The sequence below is a fragment of the Callospermophilus lateralis genome, chromosome 1 (genome assembly GCF_048772815.1).
Source record: "Callospermophilus lateralis isolate mCalLat2 chromosome 1, mCalLat2.hap1, whole genome shotgun sequence".
NCBI classification, from domain to species: Eukaryota; Metazoa; Chordata; class Mammalia; order Rodentia; family Sciuridae; genus Callospermophilus; species Callospermophilus lateralis.
In genome coordinates, this window is record NC_135305.1 from 120,604,118 (window position 1) to 120,618,744 (window position 14,627).

The following is a 14,627-nucleotide window of genomic DNA, read 5'->3' on the forward strand; positions in this document are numbered from 1 at the left end:
TCTTTTTGTCAGAATATGAATTTAAGAAAGGGTCTGAATCTAGAAAAGATAAAAGAAATTTATAGCTATGGAAATACATTTTAGTATGGAAAAAGAACTATTTCTGGATGAGAAAGTATTTTGTATGATAAAGTAATATTCTTGTGCTAAAATCCAAGATAAAAGAGAGACCAAGTTAAGGATATAAAAAAGTTATAAAATGTCTAGGTTGCAGAAGGTTTATGGAAAGGCAAATCTCATAAAGTTTGTGTAAGTGGTTAAATTGGTTATAATTAGCAACATCAGCTAAAGTTATTCAAATTTTAATGTACTAATAGGAAGCAAAGTCTGAACAATTGATCTCCTATCTGTTAAGATGATTTTTCTATTAAGATACATTACCTATTAAGATAATATTATATTAAGATAAATTTCTTGTCTCTTGTTATATTTTATTATTTAGGGAAGCTAAGTCTTAAAGGAATAGGGTTTTTAAATATTTTTTAATTGTAGATGAACACAATACCTTTATTTTATTTATTTATTTATTTACTTTTATGTGGTGCTGAGGATCGAATCCAGTGCCTCACACATGCCAGACAAGTGCGCTACCGCTGAGCCACAACCCCAGTCCCAAATGAATTAGATCTTATACCTGTTTTAAAGTCTTTTAAATTATTCTTTCATAAATGGTTAATTAAACAACTACTATTTTAGGTTATTGAATAGAGTTGACACCCTAAATATATGTGATTTGAGATATGTATACATCTGAGAACCATGTTTGTGTGAGCCTTGTCTAAGTATCATGTAAAAGTTTATAAAATGAAAGTTTATGTGGGTTTACCAGCAAGATAACCAATAAGTGCTCTCTTTTGTACACCATATCTGACATAGAAGGACCACATTGCTATTTGAAGACCTGGCTTATATCTGTTTTCTTTAACCAAATCTATTTCCTATATACATAAGAGATTAAGGCTATTGGTTGATTTTTGCTAGTCCTGCTGACCCACACAGAACTAAGATTTTTGTTACCATATACTATGAATTCTATGTTTTATTTTAAAATTTAAACTTAAGTAACATAGTACATCTGTATAATTGTGACACTAATTGTGACTACTGGCTTCTTTGTATACTAGATGAATTTATGTTCTTCAAGTAGATAAGCCTTTGTAAATGTAAAACTTGGGAGAGCAGTTTATCAAGTTTATGTTCTCAAAACTAGTAGCAATAATTCTCTTCAGATTTCTCTAAAAGTAACAAATTTGGCCAGTATTTAAGTCATTTGATATTTTGTAACTGGATAAAGGTAACCTGCTGTCAATAAATTATATATAAAATTTTGTGTTACTCTTTACACTGGGATGGGAATTTAAGTGCATTTTTGGCACATAATAAGAAGAGACTTATTTGTTCAAAAGTTGATACTGTAAAACACAAAAGCATTTTGCTAGTTTCTCCATAAAAAGAAAGTTAGGAGGAGTTTAGTTTTTGTTTGATTCATGTTTCGGATGTAATATTGCATTGTGGTTTTTGTCAAGAGCTCCACCTTACCTGAGATAAGCCTCTGCTTCTCACCCTATTCTGTGTTAGGACGGCTCCAAACCAGGCTAGACTTAAGCTTATATAAAGATGTGTTCAAAAAATATATTTTTGTTGTAAAGATTACTGTGATCTCAAAATAAACAAGGCATATAATACCAAACTAAGTAAAGTGTTGGGTAAATTATAAAGGGTATGTAGGACTGTAAGAGATGAACTGCTAAAAAGGGGAGATCATTACCATGGGTGAATTCCACCTCAAAAAGTTAGATGGATGGCAATAACACATGGTACAATGAAAACGGGGGGAAAAAAAGGTCTAAAAAGAAAAGGAAGGTGTGAGAAATAGAAAGTCTGGTGGTCCAATAGCCTTAATTGAATCCAATGTAACCATTTTAATTATAGCCCTTCCCTTTGCCTGCCCCATTTTAAAATTAGTCAATCACATAGATTATACCCCCCAGCTCCTCCAATCAGGGACAAAGGCAGTACTGCTTTAGTGATAAAAATAGGCAGACTGCCCACACAGGCACACTTGCTAGCCATGTTCCAGTAGCCTGCTCTTCTGGCAGGAGTAAAAATAAAAGTTTGCCTTGATCAACCACTTTAGAGCCTGTGTTTGATTTCTTGTGGCACCTTAGTTATTTTTAACACTTCCAACCCTACATTGGAGACCAAGATCCTACAGTCCCACCTTCCCCTCCTCCTCTCCTGTGAGTTTCTCCCCCTCTGCTGGACACTCTCACCATTCCCATGTCCTCTTTCTCTTGTCCTGAAAAAGACTTTCCTTGACCCTGAATACCACTTCTAGATATTGCCTCATTTCTCTTCATATTCATTAGCAAATGTGATTTATTTTAAAAAGGAGAGACTGAGATGTCAACACTTCACAGGATTTGTAGTCACTCTCATTTACAGTTTATTGTCTCCATGACCTCATCTCCTATCCTCTCCAACCTCCTCTGATTGAGTTTCTGCCCCCAATCATTCCACTGAAACTCTTTGCTGGGTTTCTCTTGGGAGCATTCAACACACAAGTCCTCTCTTCTTGAAATGCTGACTCCCCAAAAAGAAGAAACAAAGACATATGTGCAAATGGTTTATTGGGGGGAAGATAATAGGGAGCTAAAATGAGCAGTAACAGAGAAGGAGAGAAAGTTGATCCATGGAGTTGGGGACCACTAGATGTGGCTGGTGCAACCAGTGCTTTATTCACGAGACTCTGAAGTCTTATAAAATGTGCCATAGAGATAAATAAGCTGCATCCAATGTATCTCACCCCAGAGGGCTATTGTGAGAATTGTAGAAGATAAAGCAGCTAAAGGGCAGACACAGTGCCTGACACAGGGTGTAATATTGCATTGTGGTTTTTGTCAAGAGTTTGCTCAGTATATGGGAATTGTTGCTGTCACTGCCATTATCATTATCTCACACTCAATCTCATGCTCAATCTCATGCTTCCATTTACTAAAGTACTATAACTGTTCAACATTGTCTATCAACTACTCATTTATTTCATTTTATGTCACTTCTTCCTTATTCTCAGTTTATCTTTATTTCAACCACATCTCAATCACAATCTCAAACTCACTCTCATTTCATCTCACCTCACCGCATTTCTGCTCATCTCATTTTGTCTCATCTCATGGTGTAGGGAATTACTATGAGGTGAATGCCCCTGTAATTATCACTCAAGTCAAGAAATATGTATCCCATCCTGGGTACCCCCACCCTTATCAAATCCCCAGAATTAACTCTCTGACTTTTGACAAATTATCCCTTATGTTTTTTATGATGTTATCACTCAATTGTGCATTATCAGACTTTATAGTTTAGTCTTGCAAAATTTTTTTGATATGTCTTTTAATTTCCTTCACAATCTGTGGAAGAACCTGGGAAATTTTCTAGTGTTTCCACAGTCTAAGATTTTGTTGATGGTGCCATTCAACAAGATCCTCTGTCTTCAACATTTCCTGCAAATTGGGTCCAGACACCTGATCAAACTCAGGTTAGATCCCTTTGGCAGGATGGCAGATGGTTGTCTTTTCTGCCTTTTATAATGTCATCATCATACAGAGGCATTAATTCAAGAATTTGAAAAAATAAGGTGAAATATCAAAATATTTCTGTAATTTTATTTTTATTTGTTAGCTAGAATAATTTTTTAAAGAGATGCTTCTTTTAATCTACAGTAATACAGTACATGTAGGAAAGGTGAGATAAATCCTATATTTTTCTTGTATCAGTTTTCTAGATGATGAATTTGTTTGTTGTCATCCTCTGAAGTAGACATTTTTAAATACCATAAATGTATAAGATTATAAACAGATATCTTTATATGAATTTGATAAATTCCAGCACATTGCAGTTCTTGTCTTTAATGAAGCTCAAATGTTCCATTTTTGTCCAGTGGGAGCCTCTTTAGATTATCCCTTGAGTCCTTTAAACATGACCCTACTAAATTGTTAGTGAATTGTATCTCTGGTATGACATGTTCCTTACTAATTTAAAATACTTTTTGTCTCAGACCTGGAAGTCATCCATTTCTCCTAGAAGCTCTGCTTTCCTTCAGTAAGAAATGATATTTCTAGACCACAGTCTGCTTTTCAGGAAAACAGGAATACACACACACACACACAGACACACACACACACACACACACACACGTATTTAAAGATAAAGTATCTCTTTAACACCTACTACTATGTTCAATGCAAATTCATGATTATAGAGCTTTAGCTTGGCTTCTTGTCTGTTATATCTTCTTGCTTTGACACCATGAATCTTGGTTCTCAAAGATAAAACACATGAGATAATTAGAATATCCCATAATAATTCATTTGTTTTATTCCAATTTCATGTACAATACCCTCATAATAATAATTCTTATATGACCACTAGCAATTATTTTTACTAAAAACAGTTCAATTCTTTTTTTGTTTGTTTGTTTCTGCATATGTTCTATTTCTGCTCCTTCATTGTTTGTTCTGGGCCATATCTACATTGTCAGAGCATACAGTTAATTATCTTTTAATCTGTAGTCTTAGTTCTACAAGTAATTACATATTTAATGTTCGCTACCAGTCCTTCTATAGATATGAGTTATTTTTGTTAAACAGACACTTCTCAAAAGAAGAAATACAAATGGCCAATACATTAAACATTAAAAAGTGTTCAACATTATTAGCAATTAAGGAAATGCAAATCAAAACTACACTAAGATTTCATCTCACACCAGTTAAAATGGCAGTCATCAAGAATACATATCAGAACAAATGTTAGAAAGGATTTGAAAAAAAAAAGGAACATTTTATACTCTTGGTGGGATTGTAAATTAGCATAACCACTATGGAAATCAGTATAGAAGTTCCTCAAAAGACTAGGCATGAAACCACCATATGACCCCCCTATACCACTCCTTAGTTTTTATTCTGAAAAATTAAGGTCATAATACTACAGTGATACATACATACCCATGTTTATAGCAGCACAATTTACAAAAGCCAACTATGGACCAGCCTAGGTATCCATCAATGGATGAATGGATAAAGAATGTGATGGACATCATTATCCAAAGTACATGTATTAAGACACAAATTGGTATCAACATACTTTATATGAAACCAGAGATATGAAAAATTGTGCTGTATATGTGTAATAAGAATAGTAATGCTGTCATTTATTTAAAAAAAATTAATTTAAAAATTCTGCTGTTATTTATTTTTTAAAAATCATTTAAAATTTTTTAAAAAGAAAATATGATATATAATACAAAATAAAGTTTTATTCATCATGAAGAAAACTGAAATTGTGTCATCTGCAGGAAAATGAATGGAACTAGAGACTATTATGTTAAGTGAAAAAAGTCAAACTCAGGAGGTCAAAGTTTGTGTATTTTCTCTTATTTGCTGATGCTGGAGAGGAAATAGTAGATGAAAGGGAGGGTCAGGATCTCAAGAACATCCAAGGGAGATCAATAGAGTGGAGGAAAGGGAAGGTTGATGCAGAGAGTCTCCTGCCCTTGGTTACACCCAGGGCCCCATCCCAGGGTCTTGTGGATGGAAGGAATTCCCCTCCCCTGGATCCTCAGAGGCCTAGTTGTCTGCATGTATCCCCTGCCACCCCCATTCATATGTGTCTCATGCACACTTCTCTAAGTGGGGATGTTTATTCCCAATCTCTCTATAACATGTCTGCTCCATAAACATCACTTCTTTTACTGAATAAATGAAGAAGCTCTAAGGAAGACTTGAGCATTGTTCTCTTTGATCTTGAGCATGAATACACTAGTAAAAACACTGAACAAGGGAAGGCTGTACATCAAGAGACTTTCTCTTCATTTCATTATTATCTATCTCCTGCTGACCTCATTGTATCCATTCCAAAACAGTGGAAAATTTCGAGAACTTTAATCATAAGGGACCACTAGGATTAGCTGTTAAGTACGCTTTTATAGAATTTTTCCTCTGTTTACATTTAACATCATTTTGTGACCAATACCTAAGATGAACTAATTTGGTGGGCAAGTATTGTTTTGATTTTGCTTGCTTTTTTCCAACGAAGGAATTTTAAAGAATCCAGGGTTTTGAAACACATTCAATATTCATTCAACACGAATTCTTGAAGGAACACTATGAAGTGTATAGCACTGCCCTGGACATGTGGGACATAAGACACCTGATCTCTGCCATCCAGGAGGACAGCTGATGGAAAGAACTTAAGTTTACAATCAGGCCAAGATCTGAACTGCTGTCCTTGTGTGTGTGTGTGTGTGTGTGTGTGTGTGTGTGTATCTTGTATATATATACAACTTGTGTGTGTATGTCTTGTATATATATACAACTTGTGTGTGTGTGTGTATACATGTTTCTCTGTTTTCTCTCTGTAACTTAGATACAATAAACCTTATTTCCTGATATTGTGAATATTTAAAGCCTCTAGTCACATCAAAAAATATATTGCATCATGACCAAGTTGGGATTACCTAAGGGATAAGTCATTTAATATTTTTAAAATACACTTAATATATCTATTGAACAGTGATTAGAGAAAACCATTTGATCATCTCAGTATAGATGGAAAAGATTTTTGGAGAAAAACTTCAATATTTAATCATGATGAAAACTTTTTTTTTTTTTTGGTACTGGGGATTGAACCCAGGGGCACTCAATCACTGAGACACATAGCCAGCCCTTTTTATATTTTATTTAGAGACATGGTCTCACTGAGTTGCTTAGGGCCTTGCTAATTTTCTGGAGCTGGCTTTGAACTCATGATCCTCCTGCCTCAGCCTCGAAAGCCTGGGATTACAGGTATGCACCACCATGCCTAGCATAATGAAAACTCTTAACCAACTCTTATGAACTTCCTTTTCTTAACAGTGCCTTCCAAAAACCTAGAATTAACATCTTTATTAACGATGACATGTTAGAAGCATCCATTTAAAATCAGCTCAAATGGAGGTTGGATGGGTTTCTTTTCTTGTTGTTCATTCATTTTGTTTTGAAATGCTAGGGTTAGAACCCAGGCCATGTGCATGCTAGACTTTTTTACTACAATTTTAAAACATAATAAGTACATGAAGACTTTCTAAGAGACATGTTGGCAAGGATACTTTTAAGGGAGAATCTGCAAATATATGTTTTCTCAAAATTTATTTGCTGCAGATTCAAGACTCTCCTCTATCACTCCTATCAGAAGAGCCTCAAAAACCCTAAGTGCTTTAGCAAACTTCCTTTCCCAACTGGTTTTATAAGACAAAAATTATTTCCTTTACAATGATTTAAATTTACAATGAAAACATATGTCACCTTAAAATATACTAGAAGATACCATTTTTCAAAATTATTTTAAAAGGCATGCGAACCAAAAAATTTTGATAACTTGAGTTTTTCCTATTTTTTTCTTCTCTTCTCAAAACCCCAACTTTACCCAGATTCTATCAGCATATGACCTGGCTTTCTATTGTTGAGAAAATTAAGACTTTCAAGGCAAAATCCCCCCACAAAACACCTACCACATCTGTACACTAACATCTGCACCTACTCCCTCTTCTAACCCTCCTATTCTTAGAAAGCTGCTAACTCAGCCCAATCCCCCTCCTTTGAACCAGGCACCCTCTCTTCTTGCTTCTTCCAAGGAATTGAGCAGCAATCTACTTCTCTCCTTCATCATCTTTCCCCCTTTCTACTGGATCATCCTTATTTGTATACAAACATTCTGCATTTTCTTTCATATTAGAAACAGTAACAACAGGACTGGGGATATAGCTCAGTGGTAGAGCACTTGCTTAGCATACAAGAAGCCTTGGGTTTCATCCCCAGTACTGAAAACAAATAAACAAAACAACAACAATCTGTTTTGATCTGTGTTCCCTGTCAGTGACCCACCCATTTCACTCCAATTCCTTTTTGTATTATTTTATAATTTATAGAAAAATTCCTTAAAAGAGTTGTCTAATTCCTCTCTCAATTCCTCTCTCAGACCCACTTCAGTGTGGTCCACTTTCCACTAACATTACTCTCTCTGAGGTCAACAGTGACACCTGTTTGCCATGTCCAATGGTCAGCAGACACACATCATCCCTCCAGACTTATCAACAGCATGCAGCACACTTAACGTTACACTGTCCTGGAGTTCGTTTCTGGTTGCTTTTTCTCAGTCTCCTTCACTGACTCTGTTTTATCTATCTAAGCCTGTATGAACTGGAATATTCCACACTTCAGTCCTGGATCTCTCCAAGGTCATTTTTGTCTGCAGGACTTCCCTTCATCTCATCCAGTAATGGTTTTAAATGCCATCTTATCCACTTGTTCCATGTATCTTCTCTTTCCTGTATACTGATTCCCCACCTTTCTCCATCCTGGTCTCTACCCAAGAAGCTGGCATCTATGTACTCTACTAACAGGTCTTTGGATTTCTAATTTGGTGTGGACTATGGTGAGGATGGCAAGTTAGTACGGTGAAAAAGAAGAGTGACACTGGACTTTGATTTCCTTAACTCCCTCTGTGTGAAGACCTTTAACCAATGATGACTCTTCCAAGGCCTCCTCCTCCTTTATTCAACTCTCTCCTTCCAAGTTTCTGTAAACCCTGTCTGCCCTGGACTTTGCATTTAAAGAAGAATGCTTTGTGTTTCTCTGCATTCACACCTCTAAAAATAGTCCCTTTTGTAAATACCCTCATTAAATGTTCCTAATTTGAGTATTTCATTGTTCTCTGTTGGGATCCTGAAAGAAACGATGTAGATGATTTTCAGTTGTGCAGCTTTCTTTTGAGTCTCCCTTCTGAACTTCAGACTTCTCTATAGCAGGCTGTATAAAATTATCTCTGAATGAATAAAAAAAATGTGGCATATATACACAATGGAATTTTATTCAGCATTAAAAGAGAATAAAATCATGGCCTTTGCAGGTAAATGGATGGAATTGGAGAAGATAATGCTAAGTGAAGTTAGCCAATCCCCAAAAAACAAATGCTGAATGTTTTCTCTGATACAAGGAGGGTGACTCATAGTGGGGTAGGAAGGGGGAGCATGGGAAGAATAGATGAATTCTAGATAGGGAAGAGGGGTGGGAGGGAAAGGGAGGAGGCAGGGGATTAGCAAGGATGGTGGAATGTGATGGGCATTATTATCCAAAGTACATGTATGAAGACACAAATTGGTGTCAATATACTTTATATACAGAGATATGAAAATTGTGGTATATATGTGTAATAAGAATTGTAATGCAAAAAAAACAAAGTCCATGTATAAAGCATGAATAGGTATGAACATACTCTAGATACAAAGATATGAAAAATTGAACTCTATATGTGTAATAAGAATTGTAATGCATTCTGCTGTCATGTATTTAAAAAAATAAAATCAATAAAACTAAAAAAAAAAAGGTCATCTCTAAGATATCTAATAGAAATCTCAAATATCATGTCTAATGCCAAGCTCCTGGCATTCTCTCTCCAACCTGTTCATCCCTCATCCTTGGCTTCTCAATCAATGGCATCAAGGTCCTTCCTGCTGCTCAGGCATATCTCCCGGTCGAATCAGCTCTTGCTTTCTCACACTTTATACTGAGTTTGTCAGCAAGTCCTGGTTGTGCTGCTATCCACTGGTCACTGCTCATCACCTTGTTGCTACTATTTTACTACTAGTCTGTTCCAAACTCAGTCTCATATGGATTACTCTAGGACCTCACAGAAGGCCTGCCTGCTTCTTCCCATGCCCCCTTCATCCATTCTCAGTCAACATTCAGGGCAGTCCTGCTACACACTATCAGAACTTATCACTCCTGAGCTGAGCAGAGACTTTTCTCTTACCCATCAGAGGGGCTCCTTTTCCTCCACATTCTCACCTATAACTCCTGGTTTTTTGTCTCCATTCCTGAGTCCTGGTTTCCTCACAGTTCTTCAAACATCCCCTGAACAAACCTGCATGAACTTGGTGATGTGGCTGGTATCCTTATTGCCTTCAGACCCTTCGCTTTTTTATTTTTCAGTTATTTATTTTAACTAATTATTTTGTTTATTGTCTTCTTCCTACAAGAAAGTATGTTCTGTAAGGGCAGAGGGGTTTGCCCCTTGAAATAATATCCGGTGCATAGCAATTGAATTTTGAAAGAATAAAAACATTTTAAAAACCTAAATAAATGAAGACACGCTGTTTTAGTGAGTAGGAAAACTCAACGTTTATAAAGATGTCAGTTGTCCTCAAGCAGATCTATAGATTCAACACAATTTCCCTACTATTAACATATGCTGATAAACAGAGTCTAAAAATGTTTATCCACCTGTAAAGAAGAATAAGGTGGGGGAATTTGACTTTCCAGAGATCAAAACTTTTTCTTAAACCAGGTGTGGTGGTACATGCCTGTAATCCCAACGACTTGGGAGACTGAGGCAGGAGGATCACAAGTTTGAGGCCCACTTTAGCAACTTAATGATATTCTGTCTCAAAAACAAATAAAGTACTGGAAATGTAGCTCAATGGTAAATTTCCCCTGGTTTTAATCTCCAGTATGAAAAAAAATTTTTCATTCATATATGGTTAGGCAGACAGGGTGGTATTGGCTCAGGACTAAGAAGATTGACCGTAGAACAAGAGAGAAAATATAGAAACTGACCTATAAATATGGCAACTTATATAAGACAGAAGTAGCATTGCAGTCACTGTAGATAAAAGAAAGGTATTCAATAAATCACACAGGGTCAATTGATTACCCACATGGAAGAAAAGTGAAATTGGATTCCTATCTCACACCATACACACAATTAATTACAGGTGAATTAAAAAGCAAAACTTTAACATTTTAAACAGAAAATATATCTTCACAATTTTAGAGTAATATAGGACTTACTAGAAAGACCCCACCAACAATAAAAAAGTTAACTATAAAGAAGATACTTATAAATCTGTTTACATATACATGAGAAACATTTGTTCATTAACAGATACTATGACAAAGTGAAAATATACATAACAAAATAGAAAATATTTCAAATAAACCTAACAGGCAAATGAATATATAATAAATCTCTAAAAGCCAACAAGAAATATATGGATATCCCAAAATGAAAATGGACAAAGAACTTGAATCAGCTTTCACAGAAGCAGAAATGCAAATGCCTAATATGTATAATAATATGCTTAATTCCATTAATAATCAGAAAATTCAAAAATTTAAATTGCAGTATAAAGCACTAGATTTTTATTTCATTAATATCATAAAACAAATGTGAGTGCAGATATGGAAACAACGTTCTGCTGATGGAAATGTCACTTGGACAACCATAGGGAAGACAATTGGTATTATCCTTTTATAATATCAGAAGATGTGTTAAGGAAGATGTTTAGTAACATTGTTTAAATTAACAAAAGTCAAACTATAGCCCTTAAATAAACACAATTTTACACAATGTAATTACTTAGCCATAAAGGAGAATGATTTTAAGACACTCACCCATAAATGGATGGATCTGAAGACCATCATGCTAAGTGAAATAAGCCAATCCCCAAAACACCAAAGGTTGAATGTTCTCTTTAATATGTGGATGCTAACCCACAACAAGGAGCAGGGGAAAATAGAAGTTCAGTGGATTAGACAAAGGGAAATGAAGGGAAGCGGGATAGGAATAGGAAAGGCAGTGGATTGAATCTGACATAATTTTCCTATGTACATAGATGAATACACCACAGTGAATCTCAACATCATGTACATCCACAAGAGTGGGATCCTAATGAGAATAAGATATATTCCATGCTTGTATAAATATATCAAAATAGATTCTACTGTCATGTATAACTAAAAAAAAAATTTTTTTAAATTTAAAAACTCAAAAAAAAGCTAGAGAGAATTCAGATTTTCACAAAATGAATAGATTTATATGAATAGTTTATTATTAGCATAGTAATTATATGTAGTATACTTATATAATGTTTTTTTATAATAGTGGCAATGGATGAACCACAACTACACACAGACTTTCTGTTTAGCCCTACCAGCCTGTGTTTTTCATGTCCACCACACCATGCCAGTCAGTTCCAGCTGGAGATAGCTAATCAGTTTGGTATCAGTGTGGATTTTCAGCACAGCCACATTTCCCTTCAGACTCATCCCACTTCTGACTCTATCAACCAAACAGTCTCAGGACCCACTCCCAAAGCAGGCGTGTGTGTGTGTGTGTGTGTGTGTTGACTGCTGTGTAGAACAGGAGAAAGGAGGATTCTGAAACAGCATTAGAATTCTGTTAAGATGAGGAAGGAGGAAATGGGTACTGGTACACAGCCATCGTCCACTACTGTTTCTGTCTCCTATTATACCGCAAACTCCTTGAGGGAGGGACCACATCATGATTATCTTGCATTTCCCCAGCACTATGCCTGGCACATCTTACACATTAAACAAATATTGAAATTAAAAAAAAGAAATATTGAACAAAACATTAGCATAAGAAACATCCAGAAACATTAAACTGGTCAGATCTAATGAAACAGACCAACTGAAACCCACATCAGGTCAGGAGCCCCTTGCCAGAACCAACATTCTCACTGAGAAGGCTGGTGTGGACAGACAAGGAAGAGGGTGAGGGCAGATTAGGATACAGATGTAGTTTAGGGGCTATTCTGAATGGCAAAGCAGGTGCAGTAAGCTCCCTGGGAGTGAGTTGAGGTGTAAGGACTGATGGACACGTTACCTTTTAATGAAAGTGCCCTGGAATCTTTGGAGGTGACTGCACAGTAAAGTGGTATTTGCCTGGTCTTAAAAGTGCAATAGAGAGGGTGAATACGCACTGAGAAGATGGACTGAGAGACATGGAGAATTGTTTCATTTGACGGCAGTGAACCAGGTGGACAAATGTTCCCTTCAACACTCAGCTAGGCTGGATCAAGAAGTGCTGGAGTGCAGCGGGCCAAGAGGAGGGCAGTGGACTGGCATTCACACGAGTATCCCAAAAGCAGCATAGGGATTCTTTCCCAGGACAGGTCCTACCAAGAAAGATGACTGGCAGCAGGTCCCCAGTGCTTTTTATCCCAGGAGAGGGAGAAGAAAGGTACCGAACCCTTAGCTTCCTTCAGAACAGTGGCTGAATTCATGGACTATAATTCAAGTCAGTGTGGGAAATATTATTCTTCTGTGGCAGAGGAAAGAGGGACAACCCATATCTATCATTATCACAGAGGGAAGTCGCAGCTACACATGTGCTCTTACAGAAGGCATGGTCAGAGAAATGACAGAAAAAAGACATCCCTCAGTTCCGGAAGCATCTATGAAACAGCATGTTTCAGAGGCATCCCAGCCTGCTGAGAACGTATCAAAAGACCTCTACATAAAAGTATATCCAGGGACTTATTCTGTCAAGGCTCAACTTCCTTGACCAAGAAGACTTACGTAGTAGCCATTGTTTACTGGACAAAGTGTCTTCCCTGTTGGCCTTCACTGCCATCACATCACTCTTTTTTCCTTTTTCTTTTTCTTTTTCCTTTTTAATTTTTTTTAGTTGTAGTTGGACACAGTATCTTTATTTTATTTATTTATTTTTATGTGGTACTGAGGATGAACCCAGCTCCTCACACTAGCTAGGTGAGCGCTCTGTAGCGTGCCACAACCCCAGCCCCCCAACATCATTCTTTTTTTAAGTAGCAAGAAGAATAAAGCCACCATATGATTTTCTTAATAATTACACATTAATCCTGCTTTTAGCACTGACTGTAGAGGTCAGCCTTCCTGGGAACTGGAATATGTCTCTTTCAGTTCCATTTTTAACTTGAGAGTCCCCCATCCTCATTTGCCTGAAAGTAATAATGTGATGATGCTGTCTGAGCAGTTTTTACTACTGGCTTTCCAAGTAAAGGCTAATTATGATAATAAAGGGAAAGATTTGGAAACAGAAAATTCATTTTATTGCTATTAAAAAGAGGTCAAACACAATGTTCCCCATGTACAACTGTAGGCTTTATGAAAAGAGAGCAGAGAGGCTGTGGAGACATTTGCCCAAATCAGGTCTACTATACCCTGAGGCCTCTGTGGAAGTGTTGTCCTCAAGCAGTGCCACCAAGCAGGGCCACTGGCTCTTGTGCCCCTTACACGTGGGGCCTTTCTGTTTCTCATCTGCAGTTAGGTCTTAATGGGGTGAAGACGCTGCTGCTCACTTGACTCTCACCTGTAGCCTGTGTTCTACCTTCCATTGAACAAGGTCTTGTCGACCACTCTTTGTAATTTGTCAGGTATTTATCGTCATAATTCTTTAACTTCCTGTTAAAAAGAAAAAGAGAAAAATCCTGAGTCCCATGCTGAATAAAATTTTAAGGATCAAGCGCTTGCCTAGCCTGCATGAGGCACTGGGTTCGATCCTTAGCACCACATAAAAATAAGTAAATAAAATAAAGGTATTGTGTTCATCGACAACTAACAAATATTTTTTAAAAATGTTTAAGGATCAGAAATCACTGTTTTTAGAAAATTCATTGCTATATCCCAAGATTTTTTAACCTACCACACCAACTGCCAGGTAGATCAAATCATTTTGAATATAGCTAATCTTTCCTCAGGAAAAATGCTACATATTATGTGACCAAAATAAAGTTTTAAATAGATCTATATTGG

At 36.4% G+C, this 14,627-nt stretch overlaps 1 pseudogene; it reads left to right on the plus strand.

Annotated features, from left to right (window-relative positions):
• The first annotated feature begins 12,275 nt into the window (after positions 1 to 12,275).
• LOC143398115 (A-kinase-interacting protein 1 pseudogene) overlaps positions 12,276 to 14,627 on the plus strand; it is a 39,272-nt pseudogene continuing 36,920 nt past the window's right edge.